We start from the raw sequence: 16,707 nt of genomic DNA, 5'->3' as shown, positions 1-16,707 counted from the left end.
TAGAAGACATTAGCATTTAAAATGGGAAACTGGGGGTTGGGGATTTAGCTCAGTAGTAGAGCGCTTGCCTAGGAAGCGCGAGGCCCTGGGTTTGGTCCCCAGCTCCGAAAAAAAAAATTGGGAAACTGAAGAAATACAAATGGCTTTCGCTAACATGAGTGGGTGACATCCAATCCATCCGGGGCTTGAATAAACCAAAATGGTACAGGGACACAGGGTGGTTGAACTCTCTCTGCTTTCTGACTTCGAGGCCTTCAGATTACACTAGCAGCTGCTTTCCTAGGTCTGCAGCTTCATATGGAAGAATGTGGGCCACAGCCCAGCTAGATGGCTCAGCAGATAAATGTACTTGCCTCCGAGGCTGATGACTAAGTTCAGTTCCCAGAATCCGCATGGTAGAAGGGAATCAACTCCTGTCACATTGTCCTCTGACCACACAAATGCACACATACATGCTGAATAAATGAAATTTTTTTCAAGGAATTTATAGGACTTCTTGGACTTTATAATCATTGAGCCAAGAACACACACAGATGCTCCTTGGCTTATGCTAAACTGTGGACCCAATAAATCAGTATGGTAAGACTGTCATAAGGTGGGAGCCTTAAATATACTACTGGTTCTGCTCTCCTGGGAAATGCTGACTAATACACCAGATCTCCTTGGCAGTTGGCCTCGGCCCTGTTACGGCCTGGCCTGGCTAACCTAAGAAGGATATTCGTCAGTGTCTTCCACACCCTCATCTTCTCCAGATGCCCATGACTCCTACTACTCCCTGAGGAGTAGTCACAACAGAAAAAAAGAATTCGATAAGCAGAGGCCTCCGGCAGAGAGGGACACTTCCCTTCCCAAGGTTATCCTTAGAGTGGACATCAGTTCTATGACCCACCTCACATTATCTTCCTTAACCGGTTTACAAATGTCATAGCCCAGGATTCCACGTGTTCATAGAAATGCTCGTTACTCTCAGGCAATGGTTTAAATCTATTTTAAATTGGCTGACAGCATTCAAAGGAACAAGAGGTTTAATTTGAAAATGTCTGGATTTGTTGGTTTTCTCAGGAAAAAAAAAATTGGAATCTCTTCACTGAGTCTGCATTCCAACATGACAGTATACTCTCTATGTGCACCGTGAGCGCCACTGTTTGTCAGTCACCAAGGAGCCAGCTTCATTTGTATTACAAGCCTGGTCCCTGAGGTCACTGAATGAGCCCTCTGGACTGGAAGGACAGTCTCCTCTTGGGGTGGGGGTCAGTGTGAGGTTTCAGGCTTAGCTGACGCCTTCACCACAGAGCTGAGGTGGCGGCACAGGCAGAGCAGTGCTGCAGAAGTCACTCTCTAAATGAGGTCAGTTAGATTTCCTTCCTAAGAGTATACCGGAAATGCACGAAGAGGAGAGAGCCCTCTTGACCTCAGCCCCAGAGCTGCAAGGACAGACGGGGAGAGGCCTGTCTGCAGAAAGATAGAGCAGAGAAGCAAGAGGCCTGGGGAGATGGCTCAGTGTGGGCATTAGTTCAGTCAGTCCCAGCACCCACATCAAAAGCCAAGTGTGGTAGCATACACCTACTTTCAGTGCTGGGGAGGCACCAGTCAGCCCAGCAGAGTGAGCGAGCCTCAGGTTCAGTAAGAGACCCTGTCTCAAGAAATAAGGTAACTAGCATTGACTTCTGACCTCCACCCATACATACACACGTGCACAAGCTACATGTGAGAGCACTCATGTGCACACGTGCACACACACACACACACACACACACACACACACACACACGGTGAATAGGGGTTATGACAAAAGCTGAGTCCCTGCGTTCTGGGATTCCTGAGGTCACAGTGATGAACCAGTCTGCCTCCATCTTGGGCTTGAAGCCATCGGACAGTAAGGGCAAACTAGGTAGGTGCATTCCTCGTTATGATTAAATCTGTTTCTCAACCATTGGCCTGTGCCCTACGTGGAACCGTGACTACAAATGGATCTGTGCTGCCTGTTCCAGGAAACAACTACTACGTCCTTGATTCAAAAAGTTGTAACAACCATCTTGCAACCCTACCATTGTTTGAAGAGATTGTTACGAAGTCCACCTTATGTTTTCCTCTTGTAACCCCGCCTATTTAGCCCACCGGTCAAATTCCCCCATTTGGAACCCCCCTACCCCTGAGCTATAAAAACCTTGCCTTTCTCATATTCGATGCTGATCTCTTGAACCCAACTTTTGGGGAGAGACAGCCCAGGTACATGAATAAAGAAGCTTGCTTTAATTTCATGATTGGGATTGGTGTCTTTCTTCTCGTACGCTTGGGATCAACAACAGCACCATTTCCCCAGTAAGTGTCAGACTCATTTTCCTCCGTTTACAGGAAGTATGTGGAGTTTGTGTGAGTCATGTTCAACCGTAAGGAAGTTGGGGAGAGGATGGGCGCAAGAGTAAGATTCAGAACCCACATGCCAACCACCTACGAACTGTGCGTTTTGAATATATTGTTCAGGTACTCTCGTGTTTACCTACTCCTGCGTAACGGGGTCCCCAAGACTTAGTCAGTAGGTTACTTACCTAACAAGCAGGAAGGTGAAATCAATCCCCAGTACCCCACAGACTGAAATAGATGGTGCATCCCTGTAATCCAGCACTTGGAAGGTGGAGGCAGGAGGATTATAAAATTCAAGCAATCCTTGCTCAAGTTCAAGTCCAACCTGGGACACATCATTCAATGGGTATGCATAACTGGTACTCACAAACCCTTCCACAACTACTTACTGAGTTTCTGAGTTCCATGGTAGATGTTTAATGAAAACCAACAGACTGGAATTAAAGACTGCGCTCCTTTGGAGGACTACAGCAGTGTACTTTTAGGGATTGTTTTCAAGTCAGAGATTCTAGGGTAGACTAACACTCAGGCCTAGGCCAGGCAGATGTGGATCTGTATATATAGTTCACTACCTAAATAATTGTGTGATCTTGGGCCAGTTATTTAAGTGCACTGACCTCAGAGTTTGCTCGTAGAAGAAAATAGGTCTCAGCTCTTCCAGTTGTTTTAAGAATTAAATCAAATCCTTAGCATAAAACGGTAGCTAATGGGGCATACATAGTAACCGTTGGGCAAACTAATTATTATTGTGATGGGAAAAGAACAGGACACGAGAGCAAATCAACAGCTTCCGTTCTAGGGATTGGTGGCTATTGTAAACCTTGTGCCTGTCACTTTGCTGAGTTAAAATTTGCATAACAAGTAATCAGAGACCTCTGTTGTCCCCATTTAGTTGCCCCACGAACTCACCTATGCCACCACCAGGCCAGGAAACCTCCTTAAGAAGCAATAAGAAGCCAGGTAGTACTGCCTCACCCCTTTAATCCCAGGACTTGGGAAGCAGAGGCAGATGGATCTCTGTGAGTTAGAGTTCAGTCTGGTCTACAGAGCTAATTCCAGGACAGCATGGGCTACAAAGAGAAACCCTATCTGGGGGTTGGGAGTTAGAAGCAACATGCTTCTTAATAAGTAGGTTTGCCCAACAAAGGAAGAAGCCTTAAATATCAGTTACCAGCTGGGTGATTCTTATGGAGAGAGAAATCACAGTGTGGGAAGAAGCCCCCACCCCCACCCCACCCCCACAAGAAGTAAAGTGTACCTACTTTCTAATTGGAGCCAAAATAATCAAAGTTGTTGACATTCTGGAGCCCCAAACAGGACTTTACACCATGGACTTCATGGCCTCAAGCCCACTTCCCTGTGCAGAGGGCACCCTAGTGGAGGAGGCAGAAGGTGGGTCCAGAAAGCTCGGCAGCTTTCTCCGACTTTGGCAGGGAGCCGGGCACTGACAGGCACAGAACTTCCTCCAGCATTGTGTATTCCACCCACGCCCTGGCCCTCTCAGCTTGCTGCCCGGGACCGGGAAAGCCGGGCCTCCAGAGCCAGGAACCTATATTGGGTCCTGCACACATTTAGGCAGGACCGAATGAGTGATGTCTGTTCCTATGGACACTTTAGCCTGGGCACGGATGCCTTCCAGGAGCCTCAAGTCAGCCATGTCCTAGTGCAGATACTGTGTTCCGGTGCTTCAGCACAGCCTCTTCATCTGCTGTAGAGCTGGCGCCAAGCCTGGAGGAGGCCCGCTGGAGCCACTCCAACAAGGAGGAGGGCTCCGGCTCCGGCTCCTGCAAGGCAGTCCTCGACGCTGGGTGTCCATAAGCAGCCATTTTGCCTGCATCCTCTACAGCACGTGTGGTGGTGCTGGCTTGTAGAAACTTTCTGTTTCCTGAGTAGGGACTAAGAATATCTCTTCAGGAAAGATATCCAGAGAGGTAGCAGGAGGCCATGCGCTTGCTCCTCGGACGCGAGGCCCAAGGCATGCAGGCGCTGCTGGCCATCTGCCCAGGATCCATTTGTCAGCTCTTTCTTACCCAAAGAGCCCTGATTCTTTGGGGGCAGCAACGTGGGCAGCTAAAAATATTACATTCATTTCCTGTTTCCTTTACAGTTGGGGTGCCGTACAAGCAGATGCAGACATCTGGGGTGGAACTTCTAGGAACACTGCTCAAAAGCCGCTCATGCCTCTGGGAGAAGGGTGGACCCCTGTCCTTTCTGTCCACCTATAGAGCCTGTGGACCTGTTGTCCGTCTGGGCCAGCAGTCTTCCTAACCTAGGAGAGGATTACAGCATGTTGAGACGTGAGGGTGGGGAGTATCAGGGTCCCCCGAGCCAACCACCTTCTACTTGTTACCTGGAGTCTTTAAGTAACTCAAAACACTCCAACATGCCTCGTTAGGGAGTCACTGTCATCTACTTCCGCTATAGCCAAATAAAGATCTTTACTGAAAGAACACAGCAGAAGAACTCACCAAACATTTTTTGAAGGAGATGAAATGCCAGGTACTCCCCATGTGATAGATATACTTAAACACAACACAAAACCAACAGTGACCAAAGTCTTCCACCTTGGCTTGTCTATAGCCAACATCATGCTGCCTGATCCAGTGCACGTGTGTGCTCTGCTTCGTCCCTAAAGTCCAGAGATGAAGCCTTCCCTAACACGGACAGCAAAAGCTGGGAGAGGTACGCTCTTGGCAAACCATGTAAGGGGTCTTGGTTGGTATTGACTGTGAGCCCTACACTTCAGTTTTTTGCCTGGTGGAAAAGGTTCTTGTATCCAAAGAATAATGAGTGAGATGGTGAGTAGGCAGAACTAGGCACCAGGCCAGGAAGCCAGTGAGTAGTTAACGCCCTTCTGTCTTCTGTCACGAGGCTTCCCTTTAGGTAACAGTGTGCTTTCCCATTTGTGAGCAAGAAGATACATTCTACCACGCACAGTCCAAATTTGATGCTGGATATAGTATTCGACTCTATGTATATTCTGGGTTTTTTTTCCCTGCTTCATAAAGCTTTAATTCATAAATCAAGCACAATGCGATTAGCAACAACAATAAAATAAGACAATTATAGCGATGTGTGCAAGTTCCGAGATGTTAGTCTCTCGAAATGCCTCACGGTGCCCTGCCTGTCTTTCCTGTTCTTGGAATGATGGTTAATTATCTCGCAACGATAATTAAAGGAAGCAGTGCGCAGCTTCTCGCAGGGCCACCACTAAGTAAATCAGGATTTCTTGAACATAATACTACAATACCACAAGAGTCCGATCTCATAGCCGAGATGCTACAGAGGGACTAACGGAAGGGGGCGGGGCGAGGGGTAGTCTACGCAGAATGCGTACGTAGGACAAAGGGATGACTCGTATTCAGGGTGGTATGGGGATGCGCCAACGTGAACATTCTTCATGTGACCCAGAATGAGGCCCAACCTAAACTTGTGAAGGGTTTTAAGAGTTATTCCTTCAATATTTTCAGGTTTTTCTCAGCATCGGATCACTGAGACCAACGAAAGCAAACCCGGAGAAAAAGGGAGATGAACATATATGCATCCTATTATCCTGCGATCATAACTGCGATTCCATCTGATAATAACTTGAATCCGAGCCCAAAATATTTACATGCAAGGTGCCTCAGTTAGGATTTTCATTGCTGTGAAGAGACACCATGACCAGGGCAACTCTTACAAAGGCAAACATTTCACTGGGGCTGGCTCACAGTTTCAGAGGTTAAGTCCATCATCATCATGGTGGGAACATGGCAGCATGCAGGCAGGCAGGGTGCTGGAGAAGGGACTGGGAGTTCTACTACTTGATTCAAAGGCAGCTAACGAATAATATTCCACACTGGACAGAGCTTGAACTTATATGGGACCTCAGAGCTCTGCCTCCACGGTGACACATCACGACCTCCAGCAAAGCTACGCCTCTTCCAATAGGCCACACCTCCTAACAGCGCCACTCCCATGACCAAACATTCAAAGTCATGAATCCATGGGCGCCATATCTATTCAAACCACCTCATGATGATATTGTGATATTGTGTGTAAACTTGGACATAATGTGGAGAACAAGGGAAGGTCTAAAACGTTTACTGATAGGTCTGGCTCTGTAGTGGAGCAGGGTAGGCCCCATTGGAGCGACCACTGTGCTCAGGCCAGAGATGAGAGGAAGCCCAGCATCAAGGACAAGGGGCAGGAACATTGTCTTGCTCATGTGGATACTGAATTGCCATAGTAGAGTCTACCAACTGCCCACACAATGAAGGAAGGAGGGAGGGAGGGAGGGAGGGAGAGAGAAAGGGAGGGAGGGAGGGAAAGAGAAGGAAAGAAAAGGAGGGAGGGAAAGAGGATGTATTTCATTTATGGACAATTATGCTGGGTCAAGTTCAGTAAGCCTGACTCTTCATGTCCTTTAAACTGTTTCTACAACAGCCCCACAGAGTAGAACTCATGTACAGAAGCCAACAGTTTTAAAGCACACGATGTTTTAAAAACTCATTTGTTTTGAACTATCACCACTTTATCAACAGACATATCTAACTTTTCAAAAAAAATGTCCCCATGCCCTCTAAAAAAGGGCCATGTAAATGTTTGCCTACAAGTACGTATGTGGACCACATGCATGCTTGAGACCCATGGAGGTCAGAAGACAGGGACTGAGATCCTTGGAACTGGAGTTGCAAACCACAGTGTCAGTCCTGGGAACTGAACCCAGGTCTTCTCCAAGAACAACACATGCTCTTAACTGCTGAGCCAACACTCCAGTGTGCTTCCCCTCCATATCCTTGTGTAACTTCTTCCTTCCAACCCATTCTCAACCTCCCCTTCCCTAGCATTCATTGACGTTCTTTCTCTAAATGTTATATTATGGGCTGGAGAGAAGGCTCAGCAGTTAAGATCACTGACTGATCTTCCAGAGGTCCTGTGTTCAAATCCCAACCACCACATGGTGGCTCACAACCATCTGTAATGGGATCTGATGCCCTCTTCTGGTGTGTCTGAAGACAGCTACAGTGAGTGTACTCACATACATAAAAATAAATAAATCTAAAACAATAATTTTTTTTTAAAAAGTTACTTCATAGTTTCAGGAATTTACATGAATGAAAATCACACTCTTTTTTCCTCAGGCTTCTTGTACCCAGAAATTTTCAGATTAATAATAGGTTCTTATATACATCAACTCATTCATCCATCCATACAAACAAGTAGTTCTATTATTCTCAGAGCACGTTTTTCATTGTAAAACAAGAAAACAACTACTTGAGCCAGGCCCAGAGATGCAAGGCTTTGTTACTCAGAGTCCTGAAAGAGGCGATCACAAGTTCAATTCCTGCCTGGGATAGACTGAATTCAAGGCCAGTCAGAGCAACCGAATGAGGCTGTCTCAAAATGTGTAAGGTTAAGAGAGGGTTAGCTCAGTGGTAAGGGCTCACCTGGTGTGCACAAGACCCAGGACAAACAAAACGAAGCCTACTTTGGTTTGGGTCGCATTGGTTTCTGTTGTGGTGGCTGTTTTTGTTCACTTCTTTGTTTTTCCAAAATGAAGTCATTGAAGACTTTTTTTTTTTTTTTTTTTGGTTCTTTTTTTTTGGAGCTGGGGACCGAACCCAGGGCCTTGCGCTTCCTAGGTAAGCGCTCTACCACTGAGCTAAATCCCCAGCCCCCATTGAAGACTTTTTAGTCCTGACTTTCGAGCTGTATTCTTCTATTTCTTTTTCCTGCCTGATTGCACTGGCTAGCCCTTCAGTGAGATCCTGACTGACAGGGATAAGCGCCGGCATCCCAGTCTTCATCCTGGGCTTAGATCAAGGAATTCAGTGTTTTTAGAGCAGGTGTGAAATCCTTATTCATTTTTTTTCCTAGATGCCTTTATCGTGCTTTCCTGTGGTGAAGTGAGAGATGAATGTTTGATCTTTGTCCCTGGTACCTGGTCCAGAGCTCCTAAAAGCTGTGGGATCTCCTGAGCATCTTTTCTTATTTATAACAAATGCCTTTCCGTTAAACCTTCTGGGGGATAAGTCCTAGCAGGTCCCTGTCTTAGTTAGGGTTACTATTGCTGTGATGAAAACACCATAACCAAAGGAAGAAAAGAGTCTGTTTGGCTTACATTTCCATAGCACTGTTCATCACCAAAGGAAGTCAGGATAGGAACTCAAACAGGACAGGCAGGAACCTGGAGGCAGGAGCTGATGCAGAGGCCATGCAGGGGTGCTGCTTCCTGGCTTGCTCCTCACGGCTTGCTCAGCCTGCCTTCTTATAGAACCAGAACCACTAGCCTAGGGATGGCACCACCCACAGTGGGCTGGGCCCTCTCCCATCAATCACTGATCATGAAAATGTCCTACAGGCTTGCCTACAACCTGACCTTATGGAGGCATTTTCTTAATTGAAGTTTCAAATGACTTTTCGCTTGTGTCAAGTTAACACAGAGCTATCGACCACCGTGTCTAAAGTGGCTTCAGGATAAGGGTTAGTCAGCAGAAAGCCACACCTGAAAGACTTTACTTTTTGAGACAGGGTCTCTTACTGAATGTAGAGCTCTATATTCTAGCTAGACTGGCTGACCACTGAGCCCCTAGGATCTGCAGTCTCTGCCCTGCCCCCAACATTGGCGTTATTAGGCATATAACTGTGCCTGGAAGTTAAAGGTGCTGGGCATCCAAACTTCGGGCCCTCGTGCCTGCAGAGCAAGCACTTTATCCACTCTACAAGTATCTCTCCAGGCCGCCACCAAAGTATAATAACTTTAATTGTATTGTGTTTTGTTTATTTAGCATGTGTGTGTGTGTGTGTGTGTGTGTGTGTGTGTGTGTGTGTTGGGGCACCTGCATGCCATGAGCACATGCAGGGGTCAGAGGAAAACTTGAAATGTCTTTTCTCACAGGTGACCAAGCTCTGCAGCAAATCCCTTCCTCTGAGGCGCTCAGTTATAATAATGTTTAATGTCTCTGCCTGTGAGTTTTACCATCTGTCTGTTCTGACTTGGCCGTGATTCTGTGGTTATTGTCTTCATGTTTTCTGACTTCACTGCCTGCCTGATTATCTTTGATGAGACGCCAGACACAGTAAATCTTACTCTGTTGGGTGCTGGGTGTTTCTGAATTCCTACAAACCTTACATTTTGTTCTGCGATGCAGTTGGGTGACTTAGAAACGGTTTGTCACGGGCAGAGGAATTGTCAGGATAGGGCTGATAATTTCCACTGCGGAAACAAAACCCAGCAAGTACTTCCCAACGCTTATGGTTGCCGAGTTTTCCATTAATGCTGGTGGGATGGGCTTTAATCTAGGCTTGTTCCGTCTTCCACGTGCTTGCTTTTCTTACAGACTCGTACTTGAGAGCTGTGGCCCATCTGCAGGCGCTGTGTGCACGCTTATCTCTCGGGACTCTTCCTATGTGCTCTAAATGCTTTGGTCTGCCCAGACTTTCAACTCTATCTCTGGAGCTCAGTCTGAGTTCCTTGCTTGAGACTCCCTCTGTCAGGGCTCAGGCTAGAAAACCCTCTCGAGGTGGCAAGTGAAGAAGTTGTGCGTTCGCCTTGTTCGTTTTCTATCTCGGGAGTTGTCTTTGGTGGATAAACATCTGGTGCCTTTAAAAGCGTTGTTTGTTCTGTTTTGTGTTTGCTGTTGTTTCTAAAGGCAGGGTAAGACCAGTTCCTGTTTCACTAGTCCTGGTTGAAAGATGAGGTAATGTAACAGACCTGATTTCAACAGGCATGGAAGGAAGACACTCAGAGGTTGACCCAAATGTCACCAGCCCAGATTTTTTTTTTTAATTTTTTTTTTTCAGAGCTGGGGACCGAACCCAGGGCCTTGAGCTTGCTAGGCAAGCGCTCTACCACTGAGCTAAATCCCCAACCCCCCAGATTTTTCCTTCAAAGTTGGGCCTGCTGTCCTGCTGTGGTCTCCTCAGGGTCCAGCACCTAGATCCTGCAGGCTTCCTCAGCTCCACCCTCCCCAAGCCACTTTGTATTCGTCACCTGGCCCCTCCGGCCCCACCCACATGGGCACCCTTTGGACAATGCTGGGTGACTTAAGTTTCCCACAACCCAGATTCTCAGTTTCTGCCTTCAGAAACCCCAGTACACGCTGCCAACTCACAGATAGCCCAGTGGCACAGAAATCAGCCCCAAGGCCTCTACCCTGATGTCACTGTCCACGAGAACCAAAAGTTCACTCTAGAACTTATTTCAAAATGATCGTCTAGTTTTCTTTTATTTACTTTTATTTATATGAGTACACTGTTGCTATCTTCGGACATACCAGAAGAGGGCAATCAGAGCCCATTACAGATGGTTGTGAGCCACCATGTGGTTGCTGGGAATTGAACTCAAGATCTCTGGAAGGGCAGCCAGTGCTCTTAACCACTGAGCCATCTCTGCAGCCCCCTGCCCCGACCGTCTAGTTTTCAAGTGTGGGCATGTGCACACACATATACGTGACCTGGAAACTTTTGGATAACATTTGACAAGTATACATTTGACAAATGTATCCAAAAAAATTAACCCTTAAAGTATATGCCGCAGGGGCTACTGAGAGATGACGCAGAAGTTAAGAATACTGACTGTGTGCTTCCAGAAGACCCAGGCTCCATTCCAAGCACCCACCCAGTGGATCACAACTTCAGTTACAGGGTATCCAGTGGCCTCTTCTGGCCTCTTCAAGCACTGCAATACACTGTATGCAGATATACATGTAGGCAAAACATAAAGTAATAACATAATTTTTAAAAAAAGATATATTCTATAGGAAAAATATCAGGAAATAAGGGAAATAGATTATAGATGCTGGGTCATGCCTTACTCATCTTATAAGATAGTATCAGATGTGCTTCTTAGCTGAGAATGGGTCTTACCTTTTTTAAAAAAAAATGAGAAAACAAATAGCCAAACAAAGTACAATAAAAAAACAAAATAAAACAAAAACAGAGCGGGTTGGGGATTTAGCTCAGTGGTAGAGCGCTTGCCTAGGAAGGCCCTGGGTTCGGTCCCCAGCTCCGAAAAAAAGAACCAAAAAAAAACCCAAAAAAACAAAAACAAAAACAAAAAAAAAAACAAAAAAGAAAACAAAACAAAACAAAAAAAAACAGAATTAAAAAAACAACAGGGAGGCTATCTTTCAGTGCTGGGGTTACAATGTAACGGCTTTTTTTTTTTTTTTTTTTTTTTTTTTCCTTTTTAATAACATAAGCTCTAGGATTTGAACTCTGGCTCATACGTGCTTATGTAAGCACATTACCTACTGAGCCATCTCTCCAGTCCTCGTTAGCTGGCCCTTTACGACAGCTTGTGGTCTCTTATAATTTAGACGATCAATGTGGCTGGCCATGAGCCACTTCTGTGCAGTCATGTCCTCATCTGCAGTATGCTTGCAAAGGGAGACTTGTGGAGAGAGGTCAGGAACCTTGGCTCAAGCTTCCAGCCACCATCTGCTGACTGGACCTGATCATCTTGGGCCAGGAGCCTCTGGCTGCTCTCCTGTTTCTTCATCCACGGTCCCTAAAACACAGCCATCTTGGATCCTTTTGCTCTAATTCTGTAGAGCTGTGGTGGTTTGAATGAAAATGGCTCCGGACCGGAGCGTCACTACTAGGAGGTGTGGCCTTGTTGGAGTGGGTGTGGCTTGGTTGGAGGAACTGTACCTCTGGGGGTGGGCTTTGAGGTCTCCGATGCTCTCAAGCCAGGCCCAGTGTCTCGCTCTCTTCCTGCTATCTGCCAATCCAGGTGTAGAACTCTCAGCTACCTTTTCAGCACCGTCTGCCTGCATTCTCCCGTGCCCCCCATAACGACGATAACAGACCAAACCTCTGAAATGTAAGCCAGCCCCAATTAAATATTTTTTTTATAAGAGTTGCCATGGTCATGGTGTCTTTTCATAGCAATAAAACCCAAGCTAAAGCGCTACCTATGGTCCCTGGCTTGTTACTTTACCATTCCTAACACCCACTGCGTGTCTCACATTCAGGAAGACCGTGGAACTGTAGAAGCTGTCCTATGATTAAGACGTCAAGTCCCAAGATCTGCTGAGACTGTGACCCAAACCTTGACAGTGGGTCAATGAGTTGAGCAAGAACTCCAGCTTCTCCATGCTGGAGACTTCCTGTAATTAAAGAGCCACATCTTTCCAACTTTAGCCACAAAGCTTGGCAGTTCTAAGCATTCAGTTGTGTCTGGTTCACGGGCTTTGTGGAGGACTCAGTGTTTAGAGCTGAACTTGAAGGTTGGGTCCTGTTTGGACACACAAATGTGAAGGAGAAGGTGTATACTCCAGAGGAGCAGTCAGGAGTGCGGAACAGAGAGGCTCATGGGACCCTCTAGAATTGTTAGTCCAGAGGATAGTCTTGCAAAGACAAGCAGTCATGGCCAAAGATGGACGCTTGCCTCAAAGACCCAAGCCCACAGTGACAGCGAGATCCCTTTTACAGAAACATGGGTTTTAAGAAAAGCCCAGGACCATGTCTGTATAGCTGACCATTACACCCCCTGCCATGTGTTCCCAGTCTCTCTGAGGCTTTTTGATCAGTGCAGTCCTAGAAACGATACTTCTTAGTGTGTGTCTGTGTGTATGTGTGTGTGTGTGTGTGTCTGTGTGTGTGTGAGAGTGTGTGTATGTGTGTGAGTGTCTGTGTGTGTGTCTGTGTGTGAGTGTGTGTCTCTGTGTGTATGTGTGTGTGAGTGTGTGTGTGTATGTGTGTGTGTGTGAGTGTGAGTGTGTGTCTGAGTGTATGTGTGAGTGTGTGTGTGTGTATGATGTATGCATGCATTTGTACATATGTATGCATCTGGAGGTCACTGGTCCATGTTGGATGTCTTCTATCTCTCTCCTTATGTTTTCAGATAGATGCTCATCCTGGAGCTCCTGAGTTGGCCAGGCTTGATGACCAGAAAGCTTTACTTGCTAGGCCTTATCTCCAGCCTCTGTTGTTTTCTTTGGTTTGTTTTTGAGTCAGGGTCTTTCTGTCTCCCCCAGGACAGCCTCAGACTTTCCATCCTCCTGTCTCAGCTTCCCAAGTTCTGGGATTACAGATGTGCACCACACCTCCAGATCCATGCTTTTATAAAAATATAGTAAAAAAAATTAGCGGGAATGTGTCCAACGTACAATGTATACTTATGCAAAGGTATCTTTAGGTAACACAGTACCATGTAAAATTAATATATTCAATAGAAATTCAAAATATAAAATACTGCCAAATAGAAACAGAAAGGACAAGAATACAAACCCAGACTGGAGAGATGGCTCAGTGGTTAAGAGCACTGACTGCTCTTCCAGAGGTTCTGAGTTTAAATCCTAGCAACTGCATGGTGGCTTGCAACCATCTGTAATGAGGTCTGGTGCCCTCTTCTGGTGTGTCTGAAGACAGTGACAATGTACTTATATATAATAAATAAATAATTATTTTTTTAAGAAAAGCATTGGGAGATTGGTGCTGTTTCTAAATTCACATTCTACTTTCTACACCCTATTTTCTTTGGAGACATGCTAGCCTGGTCTTACCCTTACTTCCTATGTGGGACACCATTCGTGGGGCACTGGAATAGAAGTGAGGGAGTAGCCTGGGCTCTGCCCCTGCTCAAATGACCACCTGTTGTTTGCTTGCTTCAGGACAGGATAGATTGTGTTTTGTTTTGTGACAGGTTTCCTCTATGTAGCCCAGGCAAGCCCTGAACTCATACTCTTCCTATCTCAGTTTTCTGAAGGCTACAACACCAGGAATGACCCATCATTGTCCAGCAGGATTACAGCATATAATAGAGCATGCCTGGCAGGGACCACCGCATGAAACTAGCACAGATTTCCTCTCACTTCAGAAGATTTACCAAATCTTCTGCTCCTGTAAGGGACCAGGACAGTGGCTCTGACTGATAAAGATGAACAGGACTCCTGCTCGAATCTGATTTGATGCTTCTCAGGCAACTCTGGATCAACTTTGAGACTCGAAGTTCGAAAGGAACATGCTAAGAATTCAGCCTGTACCCAGGCTGCGCTGAGAGGGAAGGAGAAAGATGGCTGGGGGTGTAGCTCAGTTGGTAGCATATATGAAGCCTCATATTAACCAGGAATGTACCAGGTGGAGGCAGGAAGATCGGAAGTTCAAGGTTGTTCTTGGCTACGTAGTGAATGCAAGGCCAGTCTGAGATTTAAAATGCGTTGTTTCAAAGGGGGTTAGGGTGTTGAGGAGAAAGAGACCCTGAGGCCATAAGAAGCCCTGGTGCTACCTGCCAGAGAATACATTGATACATTAGACCGCCTTCACTTATTAAAAAGATAAAATCAAAGTGACTTCCTTAGGGTCCTATCCAACAAGCTCAGGGGTTATTTGTCAGTTTGTATAGGCCAAAGCACAGACATCTGTCCTTTGGAGAGGCTGAATCCAATAGTGATTCTAGTCTTTTAAGGAAAAGATATGTGTGTGTTCCGGCTACACTGGAGGTCTCTGCCTGATCTAGATGAGGGATAAGGACAAGGAACTGAACCAATGTCTAGAGCACAGACACCATCTCAGGCCTTGCCTTGGGTGCTTTGGGGAAGACTAAAGTATTTCACAGCATAGAGGAACATGGTGGGGTGGGGACCCCGGGACAATTCTGGGTTGCTGTAAACACTTAGATTAAAGAGCTCGAACAATGGATTAATAAAAACAAGGCTGGGTTTAGTGACTCATGCCAGCACTCAGGAGGCAGAGGCAGGAAGCTCTCTGATTTTGAGGCTTGCCAGGAGTACATAGTAAAATTCTTCCTCAAAACAAAACGTCAGGAAAGTACGGCTCTTAGAAACTTGTCACCGGAATGACCCTCTGGCTTCGCTTCATTTTGAGTCTTGTTTTCCCATGGAGGGACAGAGAATTATTTGGTCTTCTCAGAACAAAGGAACAAAAGAGCTCACATTTAGTGGCTCTGTGTCCAGAAAGCCAGTCCTGTCAGGTGAGCACATGTGGTCCCCAGTGGCCAATCTCCCCAGGACTTGGCTTGGAATATCCTACAGGAAAGACCCCTTCTGCCTCGGGCTGCTGTCTGTTCCCATGTTCACCCCTCATTCCGTATGGGCTGCTCAAGGGGGTCTAACCTGGAGGGGGGTTGGGAGGACTCCAAAGGGTTTCTAGTCAGGCCTGAATGAAGGCCTGGCTGCTGTGTTCAGACCTCTAACTTCAGCTCTGACAAAGGCCCTTCCAAAGCAGCGTTTCTCATTAGCCCAAAGGTTTATTTTGCAGGCAGCTTTTCCCCATGACTCAGTTTCTGGCCCACAGCCAGGAGGCCTTGTGTCAGAATTCCTGCAGAGGAGGCCTCCGGGCCTTGGCCTGACCTCCCTCCCAGCCCTGCAGAAGACGGTTTGCCTGTACCCTTTCCTAAGCGAGGTTAGGGAACCAGCGTTCTTGTACCTTCAAATTAAAATGATGTCAACATTTTAAATCACTGACCCAAAGAAGAAAATAAAATAAAAAATATGTGGCTATCACAGCTATGTCTCCTCCGTGTGTTTTAAATATAGAAAGCAGGAAGCCAAACATCTGGCTTCCAGGGAGGCTGTGTGCTGAATGTGTGGTGGCCAGAAAAACCAAGAAGAAAAAAAAAAAGCATTAGTCAGAGTCTAGAAGAATGATGGTTTACTTTTACTGAGTAATATTTAGAGACAGGGACCAAGGAAGGATGTAAGACAGCTGTTACAACACAGATTGGGTTGGGTTTTTTTTTTTTTTTTCCAAATTCGATCCTTTAGAAATTCTCAAGAAAAGGAAAATCTTAAGAAATAAATTGAAATTTATTTAAAGACATTTTAGAGAATAAAATAAAATAGCCCAAGCTTCCTATCCTAAGAATACGACAAATGACAAAGGTTCACTGGAGATCACAATCAGGTGCTGGAATTCAGTTAGAAGGTCTACTTACTTTTAAATAATAAATAAATAAATAAATAAATAAATAAATAAATAAATAAATAAATAAATAGCAATGAGAGGAGATGGCCCAGTTGGGAAATAGTTGCCACGAAAGCATAAGGACTCAAGTTCAAATCTTCTAGCACCCACATAGGAAGCAAGCAAACAAAAAAACCCAAATCAACCAGGCTTGGCACCATGTGACTGTCAATCCAGTGCTTGGGAGAAGAGACAGTAGATTCTGGGGACTCGGTGGCCAACCAGTCTATTCACACTTCAGGTTCAGGGAGAGATCCACCCTGTCTTAAAAAATAAGTGGAGAGTGACTGAGGTAGACTTCAAGCCTCCACACGCACACACTTAGGCGTGTACACACATGGGGGAAGGGTGCAGAGGCGGGACTTCAAAATTGTCACACACACACACACACACACACACACACACACACACACACACACAAAATCGAGCAGG

Source organism: Rattus norvegicus, chromosome 17, assembly GCF_021556685.1.
Source record: "Rattus norvegicus strain SHRSP/BbbUtx chromosome 17, alternate assembly SHRSP_T2T, whole genome shotgun sequence".
NCBI lineage: Eukaryota > Metazoa > Chordata > Mammalia > Rodentia > Muridae > Rattus > Rattus norvegicus.
Note: the sequence above shows the minus strand (reverse complement) of the source record.